We start from the raw sequence: 23,479 nt of genomic DNA on the forward strand, positions 1-23,479 counted from the left end.
ACAATAGAAATAGGGTACCAAAAAATATGAAGATAGGTAAAAGGAGGCAGTGACCAAAAAGGGAGAGATGCTTGAAGCAGTGAGTCTGCTGACACCTGAAAAGTGAGGAAGGAAAGGCCTAAAAGAGGTAAGGGTAGGGACAGTCACAGGATATGGAAATTGACCTGGAGGACTACACTGGGTGGGCGCTGGAGATTCTTTCAGAACACAGAAAAGAGACCGTCTATAGGCTCTGTGTCTTCACACTCAGAACAAATCTCTCCCTCACTGCTTTCATGTCTTGACTCAACAAGACATGAAAGGCCTCCTGAGCGAGGCCTTCCCTGGCTACCCCATTTAAAATTTCTATGACCCGCCATGTCTCCATCCCAATACAATGTATTTTACTTATTTCTCTTGCCTCTAGCCTGCCTCCCCCATTAGATCGTGACCGCCACAGAGGCTCTGATTTTTGTCTGTTCCGAGCTGCAGGATCTGCGCCTGGGACATAGTAACAGATCAATAAATATTTGCTAAATTAACTAATAGCACTAGGTATGCTTAGCAGAAAAGGCAGCCACGGTAGAGGGCCCTTGGCCCCGCCAAACACGTCCCACCATCCGCAAACCAGGAGTGAAAGCGATTCCGCGGCCCACGTTAGGCTGATCCTACTCAACTTCAGTTCAGCCTCACGCATGACCCCCTCTGGTTCTATTTCCTAGTCTCAAGACCCTTCTCCATCCATTCCCCACAGACACCACCTCTTCCCCGACCCATCCCCCAAACTCCTACCACCTCCTTCACTACCACTGCAGTGGCGACCGCTCTGCGCACGCTCGGGGGCGTGGAGACGCGCGGCGTCGGAAGACGAAGACCCCTGTGCGTTGGCACAGGACGGTCCCAGACAGAGGTGGGAGGTGCGTCGGAAGCTTTACTGCCTCTGGCCCCGCCTATCTTCCCTGGGCCCAGGCCGACGCGCATGCGTGCTGGGAGCGGAAGAGCGGCCGGGCGCGCGCACTAGGCCGGGCGGGCGGCGGAAGCGAAAGAAGCCTTCCGTAGAGGGGTGGGTAGGTGGGGAGTCGACGAGTGCACGCGCCGCGGGGGCGCGGGCTGTGTGTGTATGTAGGGTGGGGGGAGGCCAAAGCGAGCGGGCGCGTGCACGAGGCTTCACCTCGTTTGGTGGCAGCGGCGGCGGCTTCTTTGTTTCGTGAGGAGAGGCGAGACACCCACTCTGCCCCTGGCCCAACGCTGAGGGGCGGGGCGGCGCCGGGAAGACGACGGTGCAGGCGACTCCCGGTAAGGAACGCGGGCCTAGGGGGGAGCGCGGCGCGGTGCTTGGGAGGACGGTTTGAATGGAGCTGGGGCGCCGAGGGGGGAGGGGGTGGCCGGCGCCCGGAGCGGGGCCGGGGTACGGCGGCGCCTGAGGGTCAAGAAGCCTGGCCGGCACGGCGCGCGCGGGGAAAGCTACAGTGTAGCAGGCCGCGCCGGCTGTAGTATCTGCGGACTGTGGTGTGGGGGCTGGTTCCGCGTGGAGGCCGGGCGCGCGCTCTCGCGGGGTTCCCCGGACAAAGCTTGCTGCTCCCCTCCGCGGGCCAGGGCCCCGGCCTCATCGTGATATCCCCGGCTGCTGCAACAATAGCCAGGCGTCGGGGATTTTCAGGCTACGTTCTAACGGGTCCAACCCGAATGTTGCCTTTTTGGCGAGGTTGCAGTCGCGGCTCAGTAGGAAAAAACCCTGATGTGTGCTCTGTCGCCTGGACGCGAGCATTCGCAGTTCCCTTGGGTTAGCCGACCTAAAATTTTATTTTAAAAACCACGTATTCTAGATTTTCAAGGAAAGGTAAATAACTCGCCTTATCCCTTGCAAGTAGTGACTTCAAAATGTTTGCCCTGATTGGGGGTGGGGGATGTCAGCAGCAAGTGGGGTAAGACCAGGGGAACTGTTTTCTATTGAAAGCACTGTTTTTGTTTTGTATCCTTTTCTCTTCCTGCCAGTTGATTTTCCAGATTAACGTTTTTATTTAAAACGTGGACCTTTCAAGAAAGTGTTTTGTGCCAGCCTTGAGGAACACCGGTTTTTATATTTTACCCTTCAGTGAAATCTTTGGGAAAGCAGGAGATAAGTGTAAGAGCCACTTTTCAGGAATTTGAAACAAGTTTTCAGTTTGAATTGATAGACTGTATTAGTGTTTGATTTCTGGCGCTTTTGGTCACTTCCCTATGTGACTTTAAACAAATAATTTAATCTATCTGAAGATCTTAGTTTCCTCCTTTGTGAAATGGGAATAATGTTACATATGGAGCTGGTGAAAGTCTGTAAAATGGTTCTTGTGGGTGGGAAGCACTGTTAACTGTTCGGTCCCATCTCCATTGTTCAGCAAATATTCAGTTGAGTCCCTACTGGGTTTCAGGTGGTTGGAGGTTGGATCCCCTGAGGAGTCTCGCCAATTGTTAGGGTTACTGGTGGTAAATGTGGAAACAGCTCCTCTTGGCCTATCATTTAATCCTCACATCTCTTTCTGTGAGAGGAATGCAGTGGATTCCCAGGGGAGTGGCGTGAGCCAGAGATCAAGAAGGCTATGTGGAAGAGGGGGCTTTTACACGGAATGAGGGAGGATGTCCAATCTTGTGTTTGATTGCCCTGTAACAATCATTTTTTCCTCTGCTACACTGGCACATTCATTGCCTTGATCCTCTCCTGTGTAGAAGTTAGTGCCAGTTTGTAATTACACTTCTGTTCTCTGAAGGCCATCAGAGCAGGGGTTGTGTCTCCTACAGTTAGTTCCCTGGGCCTGGCACATGGTTGGCTCTTAGCAAACATTTGTGCAATGAATGAAGGGCCCTTGGAGGGATTGAGTGAACATGTGTGTGAAGTGCTTGCAGGATTGGGGTGGTTGTAAGCAGTAATCACTAGTTACTATTGTTGGGTTTTAGTGTTCCAGGCCATCGTTTCCTAAAACTCATCTCCCTGGGAAGGAGGCAGTAGTTAATATGGGATGGTGGCAAGGAGTATTGGTTCTGGAATCAGACCTTCTGGATTCACACCCAGCTCTCTAAATCTTAATTTGACTTCAAGCAAGGCAGTTAACTAGTGGGTTTTCTCACTTGTGAAACAAGTATGACAACAACGCCACTTCAAGCAGTACTTGAGAGGGTAAAATGCAATAACATGGATATCTTTTTTTATTGACAGAGAGAGGGACAGACAGACAGAAAGAGAGAGAAATGAGAAGCATCAATTCTTCATTGCAGCACCTTAGTTGTTCATTGATTGCTTTCTCTTATGTGCCTTGACTGGGGGGCTACAGCAGAGCAAGTGACCCCTTGCTCAAGCCAGCAACCTTGGCCCACACCAGTGACCTTGAACTTCAAGCCAACAACCATGGGGTCATGTCTATGATCCCATGCTCAAGCCAGTGACCCTGTGCTCAAGCCGGTGACCTCGGGGTTTCAAACCTAGGTCCTCCGTGTCCCAGTTGGACACACTATCCACTGCACCACCTCCTGGTCAGGCAACATGGATATCTGTTTAGCATACTGAAGCACCTGGCATATGAGTGGTTGTCTTCTAATATTTATAGTCTTCTAATTGGGTTTAAAATCAATGCATACATAATTGTAAAAGTAACAAGTGTTTCTTCAGGTGTCATCTAAAATCATTTTGTGTCCAACTCTTGAGGAGATTTTGACCTTGCAACTTTTGAGTCAGGTGGAGGATGACATCAGAGCTGTGACATCATTAGTATTGAGGTCTCCAAACCTTTTCTGTCTGTGAAAAGCAAACATACGCTTTTTTTTTTTTTTTTTTTTTTTTTTACAGAGACAGAGAGTCAGAGAGAGGGATAGACAGGGGTAGACAGACAGGAATGGAGAGATGAGAAGCATCAATCATTAGTTTTTCATTGTGAATTGCAACACCTTAGTTGTTCATTGATAGCTTTCTCATATGTGCCTTGACTACGGGCCTTCAGCAGAGCGAGTAACCCCTTGCTCGAGTCAGTGACCTTGAGTCCAAGCTGGTGAGCTTTTGCTCAAACCAGATGAGCCCATGCTCAAGCTGGCAACCTCAGGGTCTCGAACCTGTGTCCTCCGCATCCCAGTCCGACGCTCTATCCTCTGTGCCACCGCCTGGTCAAGCCCATACACGTTTTTATTTACATACATTTGCTACTCCTTGTGGACTCGCAGGACACTGGGAGGTAACCCTAGAGCAGATGTGGGAGGATGGGAGGAATTAGATATTTTGGGTGAATGTCTGGTGAAATCAACATTCTGCTTATGAAGAAACACTTCCAGGGGAATTTCTTCGCCAGGGGCTCTCCAGTCAGCCACCGTGAATTTGACTCCTGGCTTTGCCACTTTCTTTTTTGCCTCAGAGAAATGGAAGTGACAGTCCTCAGATGTGCCAGCTGATTTTGGCCTTGGTTATCATCACTCTGCTGCCCTGGTGCATTAAGAATAGACTGAACACGGGCCCTGGCCGGTTGGCTCAGTGGCAGAGCTTTGGCCTAGCATGCGGAGGACCCGGGTTCGATTCCTGGCCAGGGCACACAGGAGAAGCGCCCATTTGCTTCTCCACCCCTCCCCCTCTCCTTCCTCTCTGTCTCTCTCTTCCCCTCCCGCAGCCAAGGCTCCATTGGAGCAAAGATGGCCCGGGCGCTGGGGATGGCTCCTTGGCCTCTGCCTCAGGCGCTAGAGTGGCTCTGGTCGCAACATGGCGACGCCCAGGATGAGCAGAGCATCGCCCCCTGGTGGGCAGAGCGTAGCCCCATGGTGGGCGTGCCGGGTGGATCCCGGTCGGGTGCATGCGGGAGTCTGTCTGACTGTCTCTCCCTGTTTCCAGCTTCAGAAAAAAGAAGGAAAAAAAAAGAATAGACTGAACACAATGTGAATGGTGCCCCCTGGAGCTGTGCAAGAAGTGGCTCAAGAGGGACCCATTCACACTGACCACAGACAGAACAATGTGAATGGGAGTTGTGCAAGAAGCAGCCCAACCACTCATTCATCATTCATATAGCGAACAAATTTGCATTGAGTATCTGCCATGAGCCAGGCAGTGCTGGGGGCTGGCAGTTCAGCTTGAGCAGGCAGACAAGGGCCCTGTTCAGGTTAGCTCACATCTGTCTCCTTATTTGCAGAGGGCAATAGCAAGAGTACCCACCTGGTAGTGTTGCTGTAAGAACTATACAAAAAAATGACAAATATAAGTAGCTTAGAAGGGTGCCTGGTGCAAGTGGTAAACAATCTGTAACTGTTGTCATGTGTTAGGATTCCTGAATATCTTGGGTACAGAATATATTTTTGCTCAGTTGTAACCATTCTATATGTTTTCAAAGTGGTAATGAAGGAATTAACTCCTCCACTTTTTCTTAATACTTAAAAGTTGTGTGCTTTTCAATTTCACCATAAAGTGTTGGAAAGGGAGAAGTGTATTTGGTGGCTTGGTTTTTGAGAAATGTCAAGCATTTATTGTTCATTTCACATATTTTCTCATAACTTGTTATATTGATTGGAATAATTCAGAACAAATTTAAGTTTAAAAAAACCTTAGAATTAAAGGGATGTGGAAAACTTACTATAAAAGGGAAGTAATAGCTGGTGGAATATGGGGGGAAATATTTTAGGGGGAACGTGTCAGAATTGAGTCTGAGGCCAAATGGAGAGCTGCCATTGCTGTCGACTTTGTAGACAGCATCCCAAAGAAGCATTCAGCTCATGAATGTGAGCCGTGATGTCTTGGTTGGAGTTTTCTGTTAGCTGCATGCTGCTGCTGTTCATTTTTCAGGATATGGATATGATGGGCATGAGAAATGAAATTTGGTCTCTACTCACCTTCCTATATGGGTAGGGCCTAGAGCAGCGGTTCTCAACCTGTGGGTTGCGACCCCAGCAGGGGTCGAAGGACCAAAACACAGGGGTCGCCAGGGTCGCGATCCACAGGTTGAGAACCGCTGGCCTAGAGGGAAGCACCAGGTATAGCTGGGTTTGTGGGGAGATCAGATTTCACAGGGTAGAGGAAAAGGAGGGGATGCGTTGATTTCTCTTCAGTCCTCACAGGGCAGGTGCTTTCTTTAGAAAATAGGTACATGTTAGGGGCACAGTCCCTTGCTGGCCCCTTCCTGGCTTTTGCACCCCCAAGTGGTTTGCCGAGCTTTGCTTTGAGACTTGTTTACTTTGCTAAAAGAACATGTCTTTATTTTTGCACATAGACACTGGTCACTGGGCACCGTCTGAGTTTTGCTCAGTTGGAAGTTCACCAGCTGTGAGTGTGATAAAGGAAGATTGACCCTGTTTTTAGTAGCAGTGGCCTCTAAAATGGTTCCTTGGGCTGGTTTAAGTTTTTTATTTTTTAAAATTTTTAAAAAAATATGGAACGCTTCACGAATTTGCATGTCATACTTGCACAGGGGCCATGCTAATCTTCTCTGTATTGTTCCAGTTTTAGTATTTGTGCTGCCGAAGCGAGCACTGGTTTTTTAACTGGCAGGTTGCACCCCACTGGCTCAGGAAGCAGGTGGCCAAGTGGCAGTTGCTGCTTCACCTGTTACTGTGGGAGATGTGAGGTGGCAGGATTTGATGCGTGCCAACCTGACTTGCCCTGAGAGCCCCAATAAAGCGGCACAGTGATGATGTCCTTGTTCTAATGGTGATGCTGAAGTGCAGCGGGCTGCTCACTAGACCCTGGGAGCTGCCTCTGGTCTTGGTGCCTGCTGAGTGTGTTTTCAGTTACAGCCTGGACTGCTGGTGCACTGAGCACCCTTGCCTGTCTCCCCAGAACACCCTCTGCGTGCTCCTGCCTGTCGAGGGCTTCTCTTTGCCTGCCCTCCATACCCTTTCAGGCTCTCTTCCTCATTGCTTCTGATCCTCAGCTGAATCAGTTACTTAGACCTTGAAGTGACATAGACACTAGGTAGAACTCTACCTACTTGCATGACTTTGGGCACATGACTTAATCCTTCTGACCATAAAATCTCCTGTCCTCCCGTAGTCTCTTCATTTGTCAATCTTGAACCAAGACAAATTGGGGCTGAAACCCATCCTGGCTGGCTTTGCCAAGCTTGGTTCCATGCTTGGGCAGCCCCAATTAAGGGGCACTTTTTATATTTCAAATGACATTTGCTAGTTGAGGCCCTGCTGGTCACCTTGGTCATCTGACTCTTCTCACTCCTACATGTGTTCTGTCAGCATGTCCAGAGGAATCTTCTTAAAGTGTCATCAGATTGTGTCACTGCCCTGTGTAGAACATTCCAGTGGTTCCACATCTACTTAGAATAGACCCCTACCATTTCCCCATTGCCTTCAAGGGCTGTGATCTGCCCTCCCAGCCCATCTCTGACCTCATCTGCCACATTCCCATCACCTGCACCACTCCAGCAAGGTCCCACCCCAGGGGGCCTTTGTACTTGCTAGTCCCTCTGCCCATAGATAGCCACGTGGCTCCCATTTCACTTCATGTCTCTGCTCAGATATGTTCCCATTACTGAGACCTTTCCTGGCCACCATGATTGAAAGCACCTCCTGTCAGCTTGAGTGTTAGCTCTGCTTGATTACTTTTTCATAGCATTTCCACTCCTTACATTATGTGTCCTAGTTATTTGTGTGCTTGTCTGCATTCAGTTATCAGTCCCACTAGAATAGGGACTGTTTTTACTGGATGCCCAGTATCTGCAACCCTGCTTAGCCCAGAGGCAGTTGGTATTTGTGGTGGCTTGGAGGGCGTGTCCCAAGTGATACTCAGCAGGGAGGAGCCATGCCTCCCTGCCCACTCTTGCACTTTCTGAGCTTCTCCAGCCCTTTCCATGGATCATTTGTCTTGCTCAGTGTTGAGTATATAAGAGGCCATAATAGACCCAGCAGTGAGACATGACATCCATCTGGGCTTGACCAACCTTAACAGGAGCGGGGTCAGAGAAGATTTATAAAGCTTGTTGCAGTTACTTGATGTACATTTGTGTTGGACCAGGTTGTGACTCTAGGTCACGGCCCAAAGAGTTTAAAAAAACACATCTAGTTGAATAGCTAGGATAGTGTTTGTATTTTTTTTATTTTTTTTGCATTTTTTTTAAACCATTTTATTTATTTATTTATTTTTTACCGAGACAGAGAGAGAGTCAGAGAGAGGGATAGGTAGGGACAGACAGACAGGAACGGAGAGAGATGAGAACCATCAATCGTTCGTTTTTCATTGCGACACCTTAGTTGTTCATTGATTGCTTTCTCATATGTGCCTTGACCACGGGCCTTCAGCAGACCGAGTAACCCCTTGCTTGAGCCAGCGACCTTGGGTCCAAGCTGGTGAGCTTTGCTCAAACCAGATGAACCCGTACTCAAGCTCTGACCTCGGGGTCTCGAACCTGGGTCCTCTGCATCCCAGTCTGACGCTCTATCTACTGCGCCACCACCTGGTCAGGCTCTTTTTATTTTTTAAGTGAGAGGAGGAGGGTAGATAGTGAGGTAGACTCCCACATGCGCCCCAACCAACTGAGCTATCCTTAGCACTTGAGGCAGAAGCTTGAGCCTGTCAAGCCACTGCCTGCGGGAGGCGAAGAGGGAGAGAAGGGGGAGAGAAGCAGATGGTTGCTTCTCTTATGTGTTTTGACTGGGAGTCAAACCCAGGATGCCTATACACCTGGCCGATGCTCTTATTTACTGAGCAAACTGGCTAGGACCAGGGTTTGTATTCTTGAAGTATAGACAGTACACCTCCCTGACAGATTAGAGTGTGAACTCAAGGCAGGAAACCAACCTGATTGTGATGTCTTCTGGCATGTTGTGTATGAGGAGGTGCTCTTCAGTGGTTTTCAAGTGAATGAAAAAACTTTTTGAAGGAGAAGGGTGGATTCCAGTGAATAAAATTATATATAATTCCCAGTACTAAAAATAATGCTTGGTAAACAATTCAGCATGCCTACCTTTTAGGTAGAACTGAGAAGACATTGTAATTGATCATGACATGACTTTTTTCTGAGATATATTCTATTTTATTGTTATTTTTTCTATTGAAATGTATGCATTTCAAATATAGGGCAAGGTTTTGCCCCATAAGAATATTGCAAGGAAAATGCTACTGGACACACAGTGATGGGGAAGCACAGTTCTGGGAATAAGCCATTCCCAAGGGGTCCCTAAGTCCAGAGATGTCCTGCCCCTGCTGCTCTTCCAGGTTCATGGGCTAGTCTATTTCTTTCTTTTAAATTTATTTATTGATTTTAGACAGGAAGTGGGAAGGAGAGAAACAAACATCGATCTGTTCTGGTATGTGCCCTGACATGGAAAGAGGAGAGGGGGGAGAGGGAGAGAGAGAGAACAAACATAAACATCGATCTGTTCTTGTTCGTGCCCTGACCAGGGATCAAACTCCTAACTTTTGCTTAGTGGGATGATGCTCTGACCAGCCAAACTATCTGTCCAGTGCTGGAGGATTTTTCTTAGTAGATTATTAGGATTATATATATTTTATACAATCTTTTTTCTTTTTTTAAGTTTTTTTAAGACTTTTAATTTCAGGAGAGAGACAGAGAGACAGAGAGACAGAGAGAGAGACAGAGAAGGGGGAGGAGCAGGAAGCATTAACTTCCATATGTGCCTTGACCAGGCAGACCTGGAGTTTTGAACCGGCGACCTCAGTGTTTCAAGTCGACGCTTTATCCCACTGCACCACCACAGGTCAGGCTATTTATTTATTTATTTATTTATTTATTTTGTGACAGAGACAGAGAGAGTCAGAGAGAGGGACAGGTAGGGACAGACAGAAAGGGAGAGAGACGAGAAGCATCAATTCTTTGTTTTGCAGCACCTTAGTTGTTCATTGATTGCTTTCTCATATGTGCCTTGACCCGGGGGCTCCAGCAGACTGAGTGACTCCTTGCTCGAGCCAGCGACCTTGGGTCCAAGCTGGTGAGCTTTGCTCAAACCAGATGAGCCCGCGCTCAAGCTGGTGACCTTGAGGTCTCGAACCTGGATCCTCGACATCCCAGCCTGACACTCTATCCACTGTGCCACCGCCTGTCAGGCTATTTATATATATATATATATATTTAAATTTATTTATTTATTTATTTTTTACAGAGACAGAGGGTGAGTCAGAGATAGGGATAGACAGGGACAGACTGACAGGAACGGAGAGAGATGGGAAGCATCAATCATTAGTTTTTGTTTTTTTTTTGCGCATTGCAACACCTTAGTTGTTCATTGATTGCTTTCTCATATGTGCCTTGACCGTGGGCCTTCAGCAGACTGAGTAACCCCTTGCTGGAGCCAGGGACCTTGGGTTCAAGCTGGTTGGCTTTTTTTTTTTTTTTCCCCTCAAACCAGATGAGCCCGCTCTCAAGCTGGTGACCTCAGGGGTCTCGAACCTGGGTCCTCTGCATCCCAGTCTGACGCTCTATCCCCTGCACCACCGCCTGGTCAGGCTATTTATATTTTTAATGTAAGAAATAGGGCTGGTTTTGTCTAACCACCATTGATGGGTTTGAGCACCCTGCCATGACTTGACTGCAGAATTGTATCTGCTAATTAAACATATCTGTGAACACATTTCTCCACACCCCCTCAAAAACAGATATACTGGGCCAGCCTGAAATACACATAAGGCTGTTTTTCTGGCAAGATGAAAAAAAGAAGCCATAATCTCAGCAAGCAGTTATTAGAGGGTCCAGATTGCTTGTCAGCTTCCTGTCCTGCTACAGTGCCTGGCCACCAGGCTTCGTTTTTATTTATAAGACAAAAAGCAAGGGTGTTAGGAAATAAGAAACTAGACCTTTTAATCCTCTAGCTGCAGACTGGTTCCAAATTTGAATGGCGATAGCCATTTTATTTTAAATGATAATTTTGATGAAGTTGAAAGTAGATGGAAAATAATACAGTCTCAATTCCTTTCATCTTTCTCTTTTATTTTCACAAAGGCACTTCCTGGACATCTTTTCTGGGTATTTTATTTTCTGAATATTTTTCTACCTAGGTTTTCTCCCCTCAGAAGGTATTTTCAAAAAATGTGATTACAGGGGGAGGGATAAAAAAAAATGTGATTACAGAAGTAATAGATGGTTATTGTAAAAACAAACACACACAAAGAAAAAACACCAGAAATCTCTGATATGGAAAATGTTAGTTCCCCACTGTACACCTCCAGAGAGAGCTGCTGGCTGCTGTGACAGTTTGGTGTATATTGGCTTCTATTTTCAGATTAAATGCATATAGAGTACACTCTATCCTTACACAATGTGGGTGGGGGGTTGGAGTGCCCCCCACATACACATTTGAAAATCTACACGACTTTTGACTCCTCTAAAACTTAACTACTAATACTATTTTTTTAAGACTTGATTTATTCGTTTTAGAGGAGGGAGGGAGGGAGAGAGGGAGGGAGGGAGAGAGGGAGGGAGGGAGAGAAGGGGGGAGAGAGAGAGAGAGAGAGAGAGAGAGAGAAGGGAGGAGCAGGAAGCATCAACTCCCATATGTGCCTTGACCTGGCAAGCCCAGGGTTTCGAATGGGCGACCTCAGCGTTCCAGGTCGACATTTTATTTACTGCGCCACCACAGGTCAGGCACTAATAGCATACTGTTGATGGGAAGCCTTACTGATAACATAAGCAGTCAATTAGCACATATGTTGTATGTATTATATACTGTATTATATATAATAAAGTAAGCTAGAAAAAAGGAAATGTTATTAAGAAAATCATAAGGAAGAGAAAATACATTTACAGTATTTATTGAAAAAAATTCTCATGTAGGCTGACCAGGCGGTGGCACAGTGGATAGAGCATCAGACTGGGATGTGGAGGACCCAGGTTCGAAACCCCGAGGTCACCAGTTTGAGCGTGGGGTCGCTGGCTTAAGCGTGGAATCGTAGATAGGACCTCATGTTCTCTGGCTTGAGCTCAAGGTTGCTGGCTTGAGCAAGGGATCACTTGCTCTGCTGTAGTGCTGCCCCCCCCCGCCCCCCCGCGGCCCCCCCCCCCCCCGTCAAGGCACATACGAGAAAGCAATCAATGAACAACTAAGGTGCCGCAACAAAGAATTGAGCCTTCTCATCTCTCTCCCTTCTTGTCTGTCTGTCCCTAGCTGTTCCTCTCTCTGACTCTCTGTCTCTGTCAAAAAAAAAAAAAAAAAGAAAGAAAACAATCCTCATGTAAATGGACCCACATATTGTTCAAAGGTCAGCTGTGTTGCTATTTTTACTGAAGTGGGGCTCAGACCAGGCACTGGTACCTTCTTTCCCCTGCTTTTTCGACCATCCTCTGTGTCTGTGTGCATGGTGCTACCTCATTCACTTTTAGTGGTGCCATAACTTCTACAGCATGGATTGTGTGGGGGTCCTGGTTGTTTGGCAGTTGGGGTGCTTCTCAGAGAAATCAAGACGGCTTGCCCAAGTCCCTTCCAGACCCGTTGGCCCCGGGGAATCTTGGAGTCTTGTTTTCATCTCATAGCCTGCTGCTGAACATCTTAGCTTTCAGCCTTTTGCTTACTGCCCACATAGTTTTATTTCCCATCACATTCCTTCAGGTTGCCCCCTGGATTTCTAGGCTCTGTTCCTTCTTATGGAGCTCCAAGTGCACCCACCCCATGGGCCACACCCATCTCACTTAGGCTCACAGGTACACATGCTAGTGGTTTTGCTGTTTTGACCCCTACGTCCCCTTGTCCTTCATTTTTTCTCATTTGCTTACATGCAGTTGTCTGGTGTGAGATGGATTTCAGTGTGTGTGTGAAGTTGCCCTCAGTTTCTCAACCCAGACACCAAGTGACTTCTCAGAGAGGGGCTTATTATGGTAGTCCAGGCAGCACCATGGAAGTCACTTGAAACCCTCAAGGCCTTAGGACAAACTTGGGGACCCAAGGGATTTGCTGGAAAACCCAACTCTTTAGTTTCCTATGTCGAAAGGGCAGGGATGTTTGATGTTGAAGTAAGAAGGAATGGGGAAATGGGTGGTGGTGGGGGTCCTTGCCATCAGATATCACCTGGTTGATTCTTTCTGGCCCCTCTGGGTAGGCATCTTTCTGGATTACAGTGGTACCGCTTTCCACACCCTATCCAGCCCTCAGCAGGGCCAGTCCCACCCCTTTCCCTCAGGAAGGGTTGGCAAGCTGAAAGGAACTTGATAATGGTTGAGCACAGTGCTTTGTCGCAGTGGAAACCAAGAGGGCAAGGGAGAGTTTGCAGCCGCCCAAATCCTGCCCATTGATTGCCAGGCCGGACCTTGTTTGCATGGGGCTGTGCTGGCATTTGGGCAGCCTCTGCTTTTTTTTTTTTTTTTTAATTTTATTTTTATTTATTCATTTTAGAGAAGAGAGAAAGAGAAGGGTGGAGGAGCAGGAAGCATCAACTCCCATATGTGCCTTGACCGGGCAAGCCCAGGGTTTTTTTGAGCCGGCAACCTCAGTGTTCCAGGTTGATGCTTGATCTACCGCGCCACTGCAGGTCAGGCAGCCTCTGCTTCCTTTTTTTTTTTTTTTTTTTGTATTTTTCCAAAGTTGGAAACCAGGAGGCTGTCAGACAGACTCCCACATGCGCCCGACCGGGATCCACCTGGCATGCCCACCAGGGGGCGATGCTCTGCCCATCTTGGGCATCACTCTGCTGCAACCAGAGCCATTCTAGTGCCTGAGGCAGAGGCCACAGAGCCATCCCCAGCGCCAGGGCAAACTTTGCTCCAGTGGAGCCTTGGCTGCGGGAGGGGAAGAGAGAGACAGAGAGGAAGGAGAGGGGGAGGGGTGGAGAAGCAGATGGGCACCTCTCCCGTGTGCCCTGGCCAGGAATCGAACCTGGGACTCCTGCACGCCAGGCCGACGCTCCACCACTGAGCCAACCGACCAGGGCCAGCCTCTTGCTTCTTAAATGGAGAAGCAAGCCTGTTGTCCTGAGCACTGAGGGACCGGAGCATTAATCAAGGTTTAGTCTGTAGGAAGGCTAATTTAGGAAGCAAATTCTCCAGAGTGATTACTTAATATGTGGCTAGTTTACTCATTTCTGTATGGGGAAAGGAGGGTGGAAGCACTTAATCTGTGTGACATTTCTAGGACAGTAGTGACAAGGAGTAAGCAATTGCTCAGTGAACATTAAGACCCTTGATTTCACCAGCAGTTGGTAGCCCTTCCTGCCTGTGTGTGCCTTGCATGTGTTAGTTCATTTGATGCTGGCTGTGACCTTTGAGAGACTGGTCTCAGCTCCAGCCTACAGAAGAGGAAACAGGCTCAGAGAAGTTACTTATACAGCATCATGTAGCTGGTACGTGGCAGTCCATGCTCAGAGTCTGAGTTACACTGTGACCTTGGCCTTGTGACCCCATCTCCTCCACTGACCTGCTGTGTGGTCTTGAAGCCTCAGGGACTTCTGTCAGTGGGACCAATGATAGTTCTTTTGTATAGTATGGTGGTGCAGGCTCAGTGAGTAAATCTTAGTCCTTACCACCAAATGGGTCCACAGCTCTGCCTCCCTCTCTGGCTGAATCTTCCTTCCTGTGATTTCTTTCCTTTCCTTTCTCTCTTTCTCTCTTTCTCTCTTTTTTTCTCTCATTGGTTTTATAGAGAGGGATGGGGGAGTGAGAAGTATCAACTTATAGTTGCTTCACTTTAGTTGTTCATTGGTTGCTTATCATATGTGCCTTGACCAGGCAAGCCCAGCGTTTCGAAGTGGCAACCTCAGTGTTACAGGTTGGTGCTCTATCCACTGCGCCACCACAGGTCAGGCTCCTTTCTGTGATTTCTCTGTGACTGATACATCCTCAGCAGTTTTAAATCACTGGGGGCAGGGACAAATCGTAGTCCCCTTGGATATTAAAATATCCCTTCCCTTTCTGGGTCCCATCACTTTGAGGTAGTACAGGAAAACCTGTTTCCTCTGCTCACATTTCTGACACCAAATATGGATTTTCCACACCAAGCAATTCTCCACATGTTTCTGCTGACACTAAGTGTCCTACAGTTCAATTCTGGCACTAACTGGAGTTGGTGCATTCCCCACCGCATAGGGCTCAGGCCCATAGGACACCTTCGCAAGTTACGCACACTTCTTTCTAACTTAGCTACAAATCAGGGTTTCCCATACTTGCATCGTCAGTTTTGAAAATTCACCCAAACAGCTTATAAAACTCAAGGAGATATTTACTTATGTTTACCAGTTTATTATAAAGGATACACATGAACAGCCATTTTAAGAGAGACGTAAGGTGAGGTCTGGAAGGATCCTGGGCGTAGGAGCTTCTGTTCCTGTGGAGTTGGAATGCACCACTCTCCTGGTATATGGGTATGTTCACCAACCCAGAAGCTTTCTGAAACATGTAGGTTAGGTTTTATGGAACTTCTATCACATAGGCATCCCTGGAGGGAGGGGGGTAGGGCTGAAAATTCCAAACTTCTAACCATGGTTTGGTCTTTCTGGCAACCAGTCCCCATCCTGAAGCCGTCTAGGAGCCAATCAAGAGAAACCTCATTTGAACAAAAGACACTTGTATCATTCAGGAATTCTGAGGGGTTTTGGAGCTATGTGTAAAATGATCCCCGTAACTTAGGAAATTACAAGGATTTTAAGCTCTCTGTCAGGAACAGAAAGTACATAGAAATCAAATACATATTTTTCATTATGTCACAGATAGACAAAGATTTCTTAAACAAGATCCCAAAACCATTAACCATAAAGGAAGAAACTTGATAAATCAGACATCATTAAAATTAAGAACGTCTGTTCATCAAAAGACACTGTTAAGAGAGTGCCTAGCAAGTCACAGACTGGCATAGGGTGATTGCAACCACTTACTGCCAATAAAATATTAGCAAAAGCGGGAGTCTTTACAGAAGTGGGTATCTTGTGGCCAGTAAAAATATAAAAAGGGACCCTGGCCAGTAGGCTCAGTGGTAGAGTGTTGGCCTGGCGTGTGGATGTCCTGGGTTTGATGCCCAGCCAGGGCATGCAGGAAAAGCGCCCATCTGCTTCTCCATCCTTCCCTCTCCCTTTTCTCTTTTTTCTCTCTCTCTTCCTCTCCCACAGCCAAGGCTCCATTGGAGCAAAGTTGGCCCGGGCGCTGAGGATGGTTCCATGGCCTCTGCCTCAGCCGCTAGAATGGCTCTGGTTGCAGCAGAGCAGTGTCCCAGATGGGCAGAGCATCGCCCCCTAGTAGGCTTGCTGGGTGGATTCCGGTCAGGTGCATGCAGGAGTCTCTCTGCTTCCCCACTTCTCACTTCAGAAAAATACAAAAAAAAACCCCAACAAACCATAGAAAGGTGTTGAACACCATTAGTCACAAGAAAAATGCAAATTAAAATCATAAGATATTCAGGGTACATTTCGTTCCTGGGTAGGCTGTGGGCAATAGGGTGTCACCTGGGCTTTATTTCTAGTGACTTATGTCCATCCCCAATTTGGTACTAAGATGTGATAATTTATTATCTCTACAAGTGAGCTAGGTTCCAAGATGTTCTGCAGACTAGATTGGATTAGGATCTGGCCCTGCAGCCTCAGCACCAGTGAGAATGCCATGGCCCTGGGGACACTTGGACACTTGCTCTGGAGCAGAACAGAGAGAGTCCTCGGTGAACCAGGATAGGGGTAAATGGGTGTCTCTGAGGCCTATGGAAGCAGTGTTGGGACCAGAGGAGTGAGCTGAGGGCTAGGGTGGCCTCCAGGTCCACTGCCTGAGGACCTCTGTGCACGGAGCTCAGAGTGTGCTTTCTCCTGGTTTCCTCCTTACAAACTCAAGCCACCTGTTGGGTGAACTGCTGGGTGGTCTTCTTCTTGACCAGAGTCCCACCAGGATCCAGGCTTTACCACAGTGGTAGCTCTGATGCTACAGCTTGAAGTCACTTGGTGACCCCATAGATGTGGGTTTATGAGGCCTGCAGTTACCTTCTCCTCCAGGCCAGCACCCAGGGTACCTCAGCCTCAGTGCGTACCTCAGTCTTGGTACTGGGGTACCCAGTGTTAGTTCTGTGTAGCACTCCACAGGAGTTCCCTGTTACACCACATGTGCCCTGTGTTACTGCTGCCTCAACCACATGGCATTCTGGCTTCGTTTATTTTTAGTGTCTGTGCCTTTTGGTTTTAGTATGTTTGTTTCCCGATGAGCTTGAGCACTCTGTATATTGGCATTCACCTTCCAGCCCCCTGGTCGAAAGTGCATCTGTGCCCCATAACTGGTGGCTCAGGCTGTGGCTGTGCGTACTCGTGCACGCAGTTGGTGGTGTTGGGCCTGTGCTGGTGCAGACACTTGAGAGACCGACTTGTGTTTCCCACTGTTATTTTTATTTTCCAGAAATTTAACTTTCCAAATAGTCAGAATTGTTGAACTTTTACTTTGTAATCCCTTCACTCCATCAGTCCTTATTAAGTAAGTGTGTTCCCTATCTGGGGTGGAAGCTCTCTTTGCCTTCTACTGGGTTCTGGGTTCCTGTGGCTGAGTGTCCATGTGGTCTCCAGTTAAGACCATGCTGCACAGACTGCTACATTACTTCCCAGCTGCCTCCCATACTCATCATGATGCCTTCTGTCCTGCTGCCTGTTGGTAACCGTTTTCTCCTGTAATAAACATCTGTCCTGACTCATAAAAGAAAAAAAAAGTCATAAAATATACACCCACCAGAATGGTACAAATTAGAAAGACTGGAGCTTCAGGTCGCAGAGTCTGGGAAAGGGGCAGCAGGTACCGTGTCCAACTGTGAAGGTGGCAAGCAGAAGCAACCCAAGAGTCAGGCCAAGGAGGAAGATGAGGCATTTGAGCAGAAGGAAAAGGAGGAGCAGAAGGAACTAGAGGAGCTAAAAGCGAAGGTTTCAGGGAAGGGCTGGGCCCCCTGGCCACAGGTGGAATGAAGAAATCTGGCAAAAAGTGAGAGCTGTTCCTTGTGCCTAGGGCTGTGATGATTCTGAATTCCATTCCTGTTTGAACATCTGGATTCCCTGCCAACATCTGTTGCCACCTATAGCTAAAATATTGTCTTGGAGCCTGTTGTACATTTAAGAATAACTTTTGTAAAAAGTAATAATCATACAGTGGCTCCTCTCTTTTAGTTTTTTCCCTCAGCCATTTCAGCCTTAGCTGTGAGGTCAGAGTAAATCCAACCTGGAATCCTGCCAAAGTGTGTTTTCAGCCTTTGTTCTATCCCAAATTCTGTACGGCCTGGAATTAAACTATTTTAGGAAAAAACAAAACAAAACTGACAGCACCTAGTGTCAGTGGAGATGTAGAGGAACGCTCACCCGCAGCTGGGGGAGAGCAGTGTGGAGGAGTGTAGTCCTAATGTGGAAAACTAGCAGTATCTGCCAAAACTAAATTTATGCCTTTCTTATGATCAGTAGTTCTACTTCAAGAAAAATGAGTACTCATTTCCCCCAGATGACATTTTCTTAGCTTTATTTGCACTATCCCAAACCTGGGAGCACAGTGTCCGTGAACAGGACAAATAAGAATGAATGACTACTGTACCCAACCACATGGATGCCCCTCCCAGATGAGCAAAAGGACATTACTCTGATTTTCTTTTCTGATGCAGTTCAGTAACAAATGCAGCTAATCTACAGTGATGGAGTCAGAGAGATCCCGCTTGGGAGGGTGGTTTTGACTGGGAAAGGAGCTGAGGGTACCTTCTGGAATGTTGGAAATGCTATGTCTGATCTAGGATTCATCTAGATGTATAACTATAATCGGAGGACTTTAGATATGCTACAGTTCACTATAGATAAATAAAATAAAAAGGCCCTCCTCGGTACTACACTCAGGACCAGAGAGAGCTACTCCCAGTTCCATTTTCCTGTTCTCTCCACCATGACAGCACTTGTCCACATATGACACCAACACCCTAATTGGGCTCCTCAGTGTTCGACAGCCCTACCTGTTGTGCCCCTTGGAATGGTTTTGTATTGTGTCTGTACTTTTTTAGGTCCCATTACTGTCACTCCCCAAATGTATCTGAGCTTTCACTTCAGAAATGAGTTTTCACTTACTGCTTCATTGCAGCCTGAGGTGGCAGTTTCCAAAGCAAAAGTCATCTTATGTATTTATTTTTATTGATTGATTTTTTTTATTTATTCATTTTTATTAGAGAGGAGAGAGGCGAGAAAGAGAGAGAGAGAGGAAAGAGAGAGAGAGAGAAGGGGGAGGAGCAGGAAGCATCAACTCCCATATGTGCCTTGACCAGGCAAGCCCAGGGTTTCGAACCAGTGACCTCAGCATTTCAGCTTGATGCTCTATCCACTGCGCCACCACAGGTCAGGCTATTGATTGATTTTAAAAAGAGAGAGGAAGGAGGGGGAGAGAGACATCGATTTGTTGTTCTGCTTAGTTGTGCATTTCTCTTTTTTTATGCTAATCTTTTTTTTTAATTATTTATTTTTACAGGGACAGAGAGTGAGTCAGAGAGAGAGGGATAGATAGGGACAGACAGACAGGAACGGAGAGAGATGAGAAGCATCAATAATCAGTTTTCTGTTGCAACACCTTAGTTGTTCATTGATTGCTTTCTCATATGTGCCTTGACCGTGGGGCTACAGCAGACTGAGTAACCCTTTGCTCAAGTCAGCGACCTTGGGTCCAAGCTGGTGAGCTTTTTTTTGCTCAAGTCAGATGAACCCGTACTGAGGCTGGCGACCTCGGGGTCTTGAACTGGTTCCTTCCGCATCCCAGTCCAACACTCTATCCACTGTGTCACCGCCTGGTCAAGCTTAGTTGTGCATTTCATTGGTTGATTCTTTTTTTTTTTTTTTAATAATTTTATTTTTTTAATGGGGTGACATCAATAAATCAGGATACATATATTCAAAGATAACATGTCCAGGTTATCTTGTCATTCAGTTATGTTGCATACCCATCACCCAAAGTCAGATTGTCCTCTGTCACCTTCTATCTAGTTTTCTTTGTGTCTCTCCCCCTTTCCCTCTCCCTCTCCCCCCTCCTCCCGTAACCACCACACTCTTATCAATGTCTCTTAGTCGCACTTTTATGTCCCATCATTGGTTGATTCTTATATGGCCCTGACCGAGGATCAAGCCCACAGCCTTGGCATATCAGGACAACAGTCTAACCAACTGAGCCACTTGGCCAGGGCAAAGCAAATACCATTTTAAAATGTGTGTTGTGCCTCGGCCAGTTGGCTCAGTGGTAGAGTGTCAGCCAGCGTGTGGAAGTCCCGGGTTTGATTCCTGGTCAGGGCCTATCTGCTTCTCTACCCTTCCTATCCCTCCTTCCTCTCTCTCTTCCCCTCCTTCAGTCAAGGCTCCATTGGAGCAAAGTTGGCCCGGGTGCTGAGGATGGTGCTTCTGCCTCAGGTGCTAGAATGGCTCTGGTTGCAGCGGAGCAACACCCCCTGGTGGGCATGCTGGGTAGATTCCCTGTCAGGCACATGTGGGAATGTCTAACTGCCTTCCTGCTTCCACTTCAAGGAAAAAAATAAAATAAAATAAATACGATGTGTATTGTGGCCTGGCCTGTGGTGGTGCAGTGAATAAAGCCTCCACCTGAAATGCTGAGGATGCCGATTTGACATACCACAAGACATCAATGAACAACTAAAATGAAGCAGCTATGAGTTGATACTTCTCACTCCCCCGCTCCCGTCTCTCTTCTTCCTGTAAAATCAATAAATAAAATATAAAAAAATAAATTGTTTTAAAATAATTTTTAAAAATGTGTTAAGAAACCCTGTGCTTCTCAAAAATGGACGTCGTATTTGAACATAAAAGTTTTTAATTTTCTCTAATATCTTTGGTGGCTTCTGTGTTTACCCTTTTTTTTAAAAGTTAGGTTGATATTTATTTATTTATTTTTTGTGGCAGAGACAGAGTCAGAGAGAGGGACGGATAGGGACAGACAGACAAGAAGGGAAAGAGATGAGAAGCATCAATTCTTCCATCACGGTTCCTTAGTTGTTCATTGATTGATTTCTCATATGTGCCATAAGGGGTCACTCGGGGGCTACAGCAGACCAAGAGACCCCTTGCTTGAGCCAGCAACCTTGGGTCCAAGCTGGTGAGCTTTGCTCAAACCAAATGAGCCCGCGCTCAAGCTGGTGAGCTCAGGGTCTCGAACCTTGGTCCTCCACATCCCAGTCCGACGCTCTGTCCACTGTGCCACCACCTGGTCTGGCTGTTTTTTCCTTGATGAAGGTAGTGCTTCTCAGTGGAGGCAGTTAATTCCTAGAGGTACCATTTGCTTTGATGGGAAGAAGTTCTGATGCTAAGGATAAACTATCTTTAGAAGAACCATCATTCCAAAGGTACTTTCATAGTGTGCTTGTCAGCATGTCTGCATTTGGGAAGGGAAATGATGTTCCCTAGGTGGCACAAATTCTATTTTGCTGTCAGTATCAGTTGGTTTGATTTAGAGACCGCCAAGTGAGAAAGAAGCCTGAGCTTATAAATGCTGCAGGATTGCTTAAGGATTTGTAGGACCACTGTTCCTCTTCCCACTTCACTGTACGCCTGTGACAGGCTCTGTGGGCCTGAGACAGCCTGTAGACACGAAGGGACCAAATGGGAGCCCTGGGGAGCCATCGTCCCTTGCTCAGCTGTGGTTCTGTCAGTGTTGGCTTAGCTTCCTACCTATGAAGTGTGACTGCAGGTACATTCTCCCCATAGATAAATTCCTGGGCCAGAGGTTTCAGACTCCAGAATCGGCATTTTAGCAAAGGACATAAGAGTACAGATTGCTGTTACATGGCAGAGACTGGGGCGGTGTCTCAGGATCAAACAGGATCCTATTTTTGTAGCAGAATGTGTGAATATTCACACAGAGCTATCTTAGGTCAGATTTTGCTTCCAAATGAATTTGTTTTCATATATGTGTATGTATAGATTTTTTTTTCTCTTTTTTTTGTTTCTTTTTATTTTCCAAGTGAGAGGAGGGGAGATAGACTTCCACAGGTGCCCTGACCAGGATTCACCTGGCAATCCCTGTCTGGAGCTGATGCTCTGCCGATCTGGGGCCATGCTTGCAACCAAACTATTTTTAGCACTTGAGGCATAGACTCCATGGAGCCATCCTCAGTGCCCGGGGCTGATGTTCTAGAACCAATGGAGCCATAGCTGCGTGGGGGAAGAGAAAGAGAAGGGGCCAGGGCTGGAGAAGCAGATAGTAGCTTTTTCTGGGTCCCTGACCGAGAATTGAACCTGGGACGTCCACATGCAGGGCTGATGCTCCACCACTGAGGTAACTGGCCAAGGCTCCCATGTATATATATTTCTAAAATTTGATTTTTCCCTGAGCTTGCTGGGTTTGGATTTGTGGAGAAGGGGTGGTGAGCAGACACCTATTCTTGGGCACTCTTGTAAGGTTGAATTAAGGTCCAGCACTGAGTTCCTTGGGTTTTGGAGGAAATCTGTGGCATCTGGGGGTTGAAGTAGCATTTTCTCACACATTGGGGTCTGTTCACAGTCAGGCTCATATGCTGGCCACTGATAACCCTGCCCGAGTTTCTGATCTTCTCTGTTCTAAATATTTGGTTATGAAATTGGGACAAAGAAGTGTGGACTTTTGATCTATTATCTACCTCAACTTTTCATTCCAGAGGAATGGAGGGGAAATTACACCTTTTTTTTAAATCAAGAGAATTAAAAATGTTCCCGAACTACTTAACAGGATTTATTTCTTAGAACCAGAAGTACCCAGTAAAGTCTAGGGACAGGATATTCATTGTAAAATCTAAAAAAATTAATAGAGATAAAAACCAGATTTATGACATGCCAGTAGGGGTGGGGCTTTTTAGTAACTCATGATGCACAGAATGAGAGAACGGGGTGGAGCCTCTGGCGTTCTTGTTTTGAAGACTTAAATGATAACAATGGTCATAGGGATGATTATATAAAGAAAATCTTGGCCCTGGCCGGTTGGCTCAGTGGTAAAGCGTCGGCCTGGTGTGCAGGAGTCCTGGGTTTGATTCCCGGCTAGGGCACACAGGAGAAGCGCCCATCTGCTTCTCCTCCCCTCCTCCTCTCCTTCCTCTCTGTCTCTCTCTTCCCCTCCCGCAGCCAAGGCTCCATTGGAGCAAAGTTGGCCCGGGTGCTGAGGATGGCTCTGTGGCCTCTGCCTCAGGCGCTAGAATGGCTCTGATTGTGGCGGAGCGACACCCCAGATGGGCAGAGCATCACCCCCTGGTGGGCATGCCGGGTTGATCCCAGTTGAGCACATGCAGGAGTCTGTCTGACTGCCTTCCCATTTCCAACTTAAGAAAAATACAAAAAAAATAAAAATAAAAAAAAATAAAAGAAAAACTTGCCTGCAATGTGCTGAGTAATTCCGTTGAGAGAAAGTGTGTGTGTGTGTGTACAAGGAATAGTGTAGAAGAAGGAGACACTAAAGTATTTCAGGGTCCCACAGACAACACCAGGACAGCTCTCCATCCTGAGAGGGCCCCCCCTGGATGTCTCAGGTTCATCCTCACCACTCTGGGGAGCCCTCATCCCTCTGTCCTCACACACCTCCTCCTGCACCTATCTGGGAAGGGTAAAGAGGGCAGGGTTGCTTCTTCCTCTCTGTAGGACCAGCAGGTACTTACTTCTGTCTCTGGTGACATGCTG

At 47.2% G+C, this 23,479-nt stretch overlaps 1 protein-coding gene and 1 non-coding gene across 8 annotated transcripts in view; one reads left to right on the top strand and one right to left on the bottom strand.

The window, feature by feature from the left end:
- Positions 1–979: 979 nt before the first annotated feature.
- The window catches only part of SMARCA4 (SWI/SNF related, matrix associated, actin dependent regulator of chromatin, subfamily a, member 4), a 101,175-nt gene continuing 78,675 nt past the window's right edge, over positions 980–23,479 (top strand). For all 7 annotated transcript variants that reach the window (XR_010731108.1, XM_066273597.1, XM_066273615.1 and 4 more), the window contains exon 1: positions 980–1,275. The gene's annotated coding sequence lies outside the window, so the exon portion shown is untranslated. The remainder of the gene's footprint in view (positions 1,276–23,479) is intronic.
- Positions 6,342–6,448, bottom strand: LOC136321601 (U6 spliceosomal RNA). Its single transcript, XR_010728748.1, has one exon. It is a non-coding gene; the product is annotated as a U6 spliceosomal RNA (small nuclear RNA).

The sequence above is a fragment of the Saccopteryx bilineata genome, chromosome 1, assembly GCF_036850765.1.
Source record: "Saccopteryx bilineata isolate mSacBil1 chromosome 1, mSacBil1_pri_phased_curated, whole genome shotgun sequence".
NCBI lineage: Eukaryota > Metazoa > Chordata > Mammalia > Chiroptera > Emballonuridae > Saccopteryx > Saccopteryx bilineata.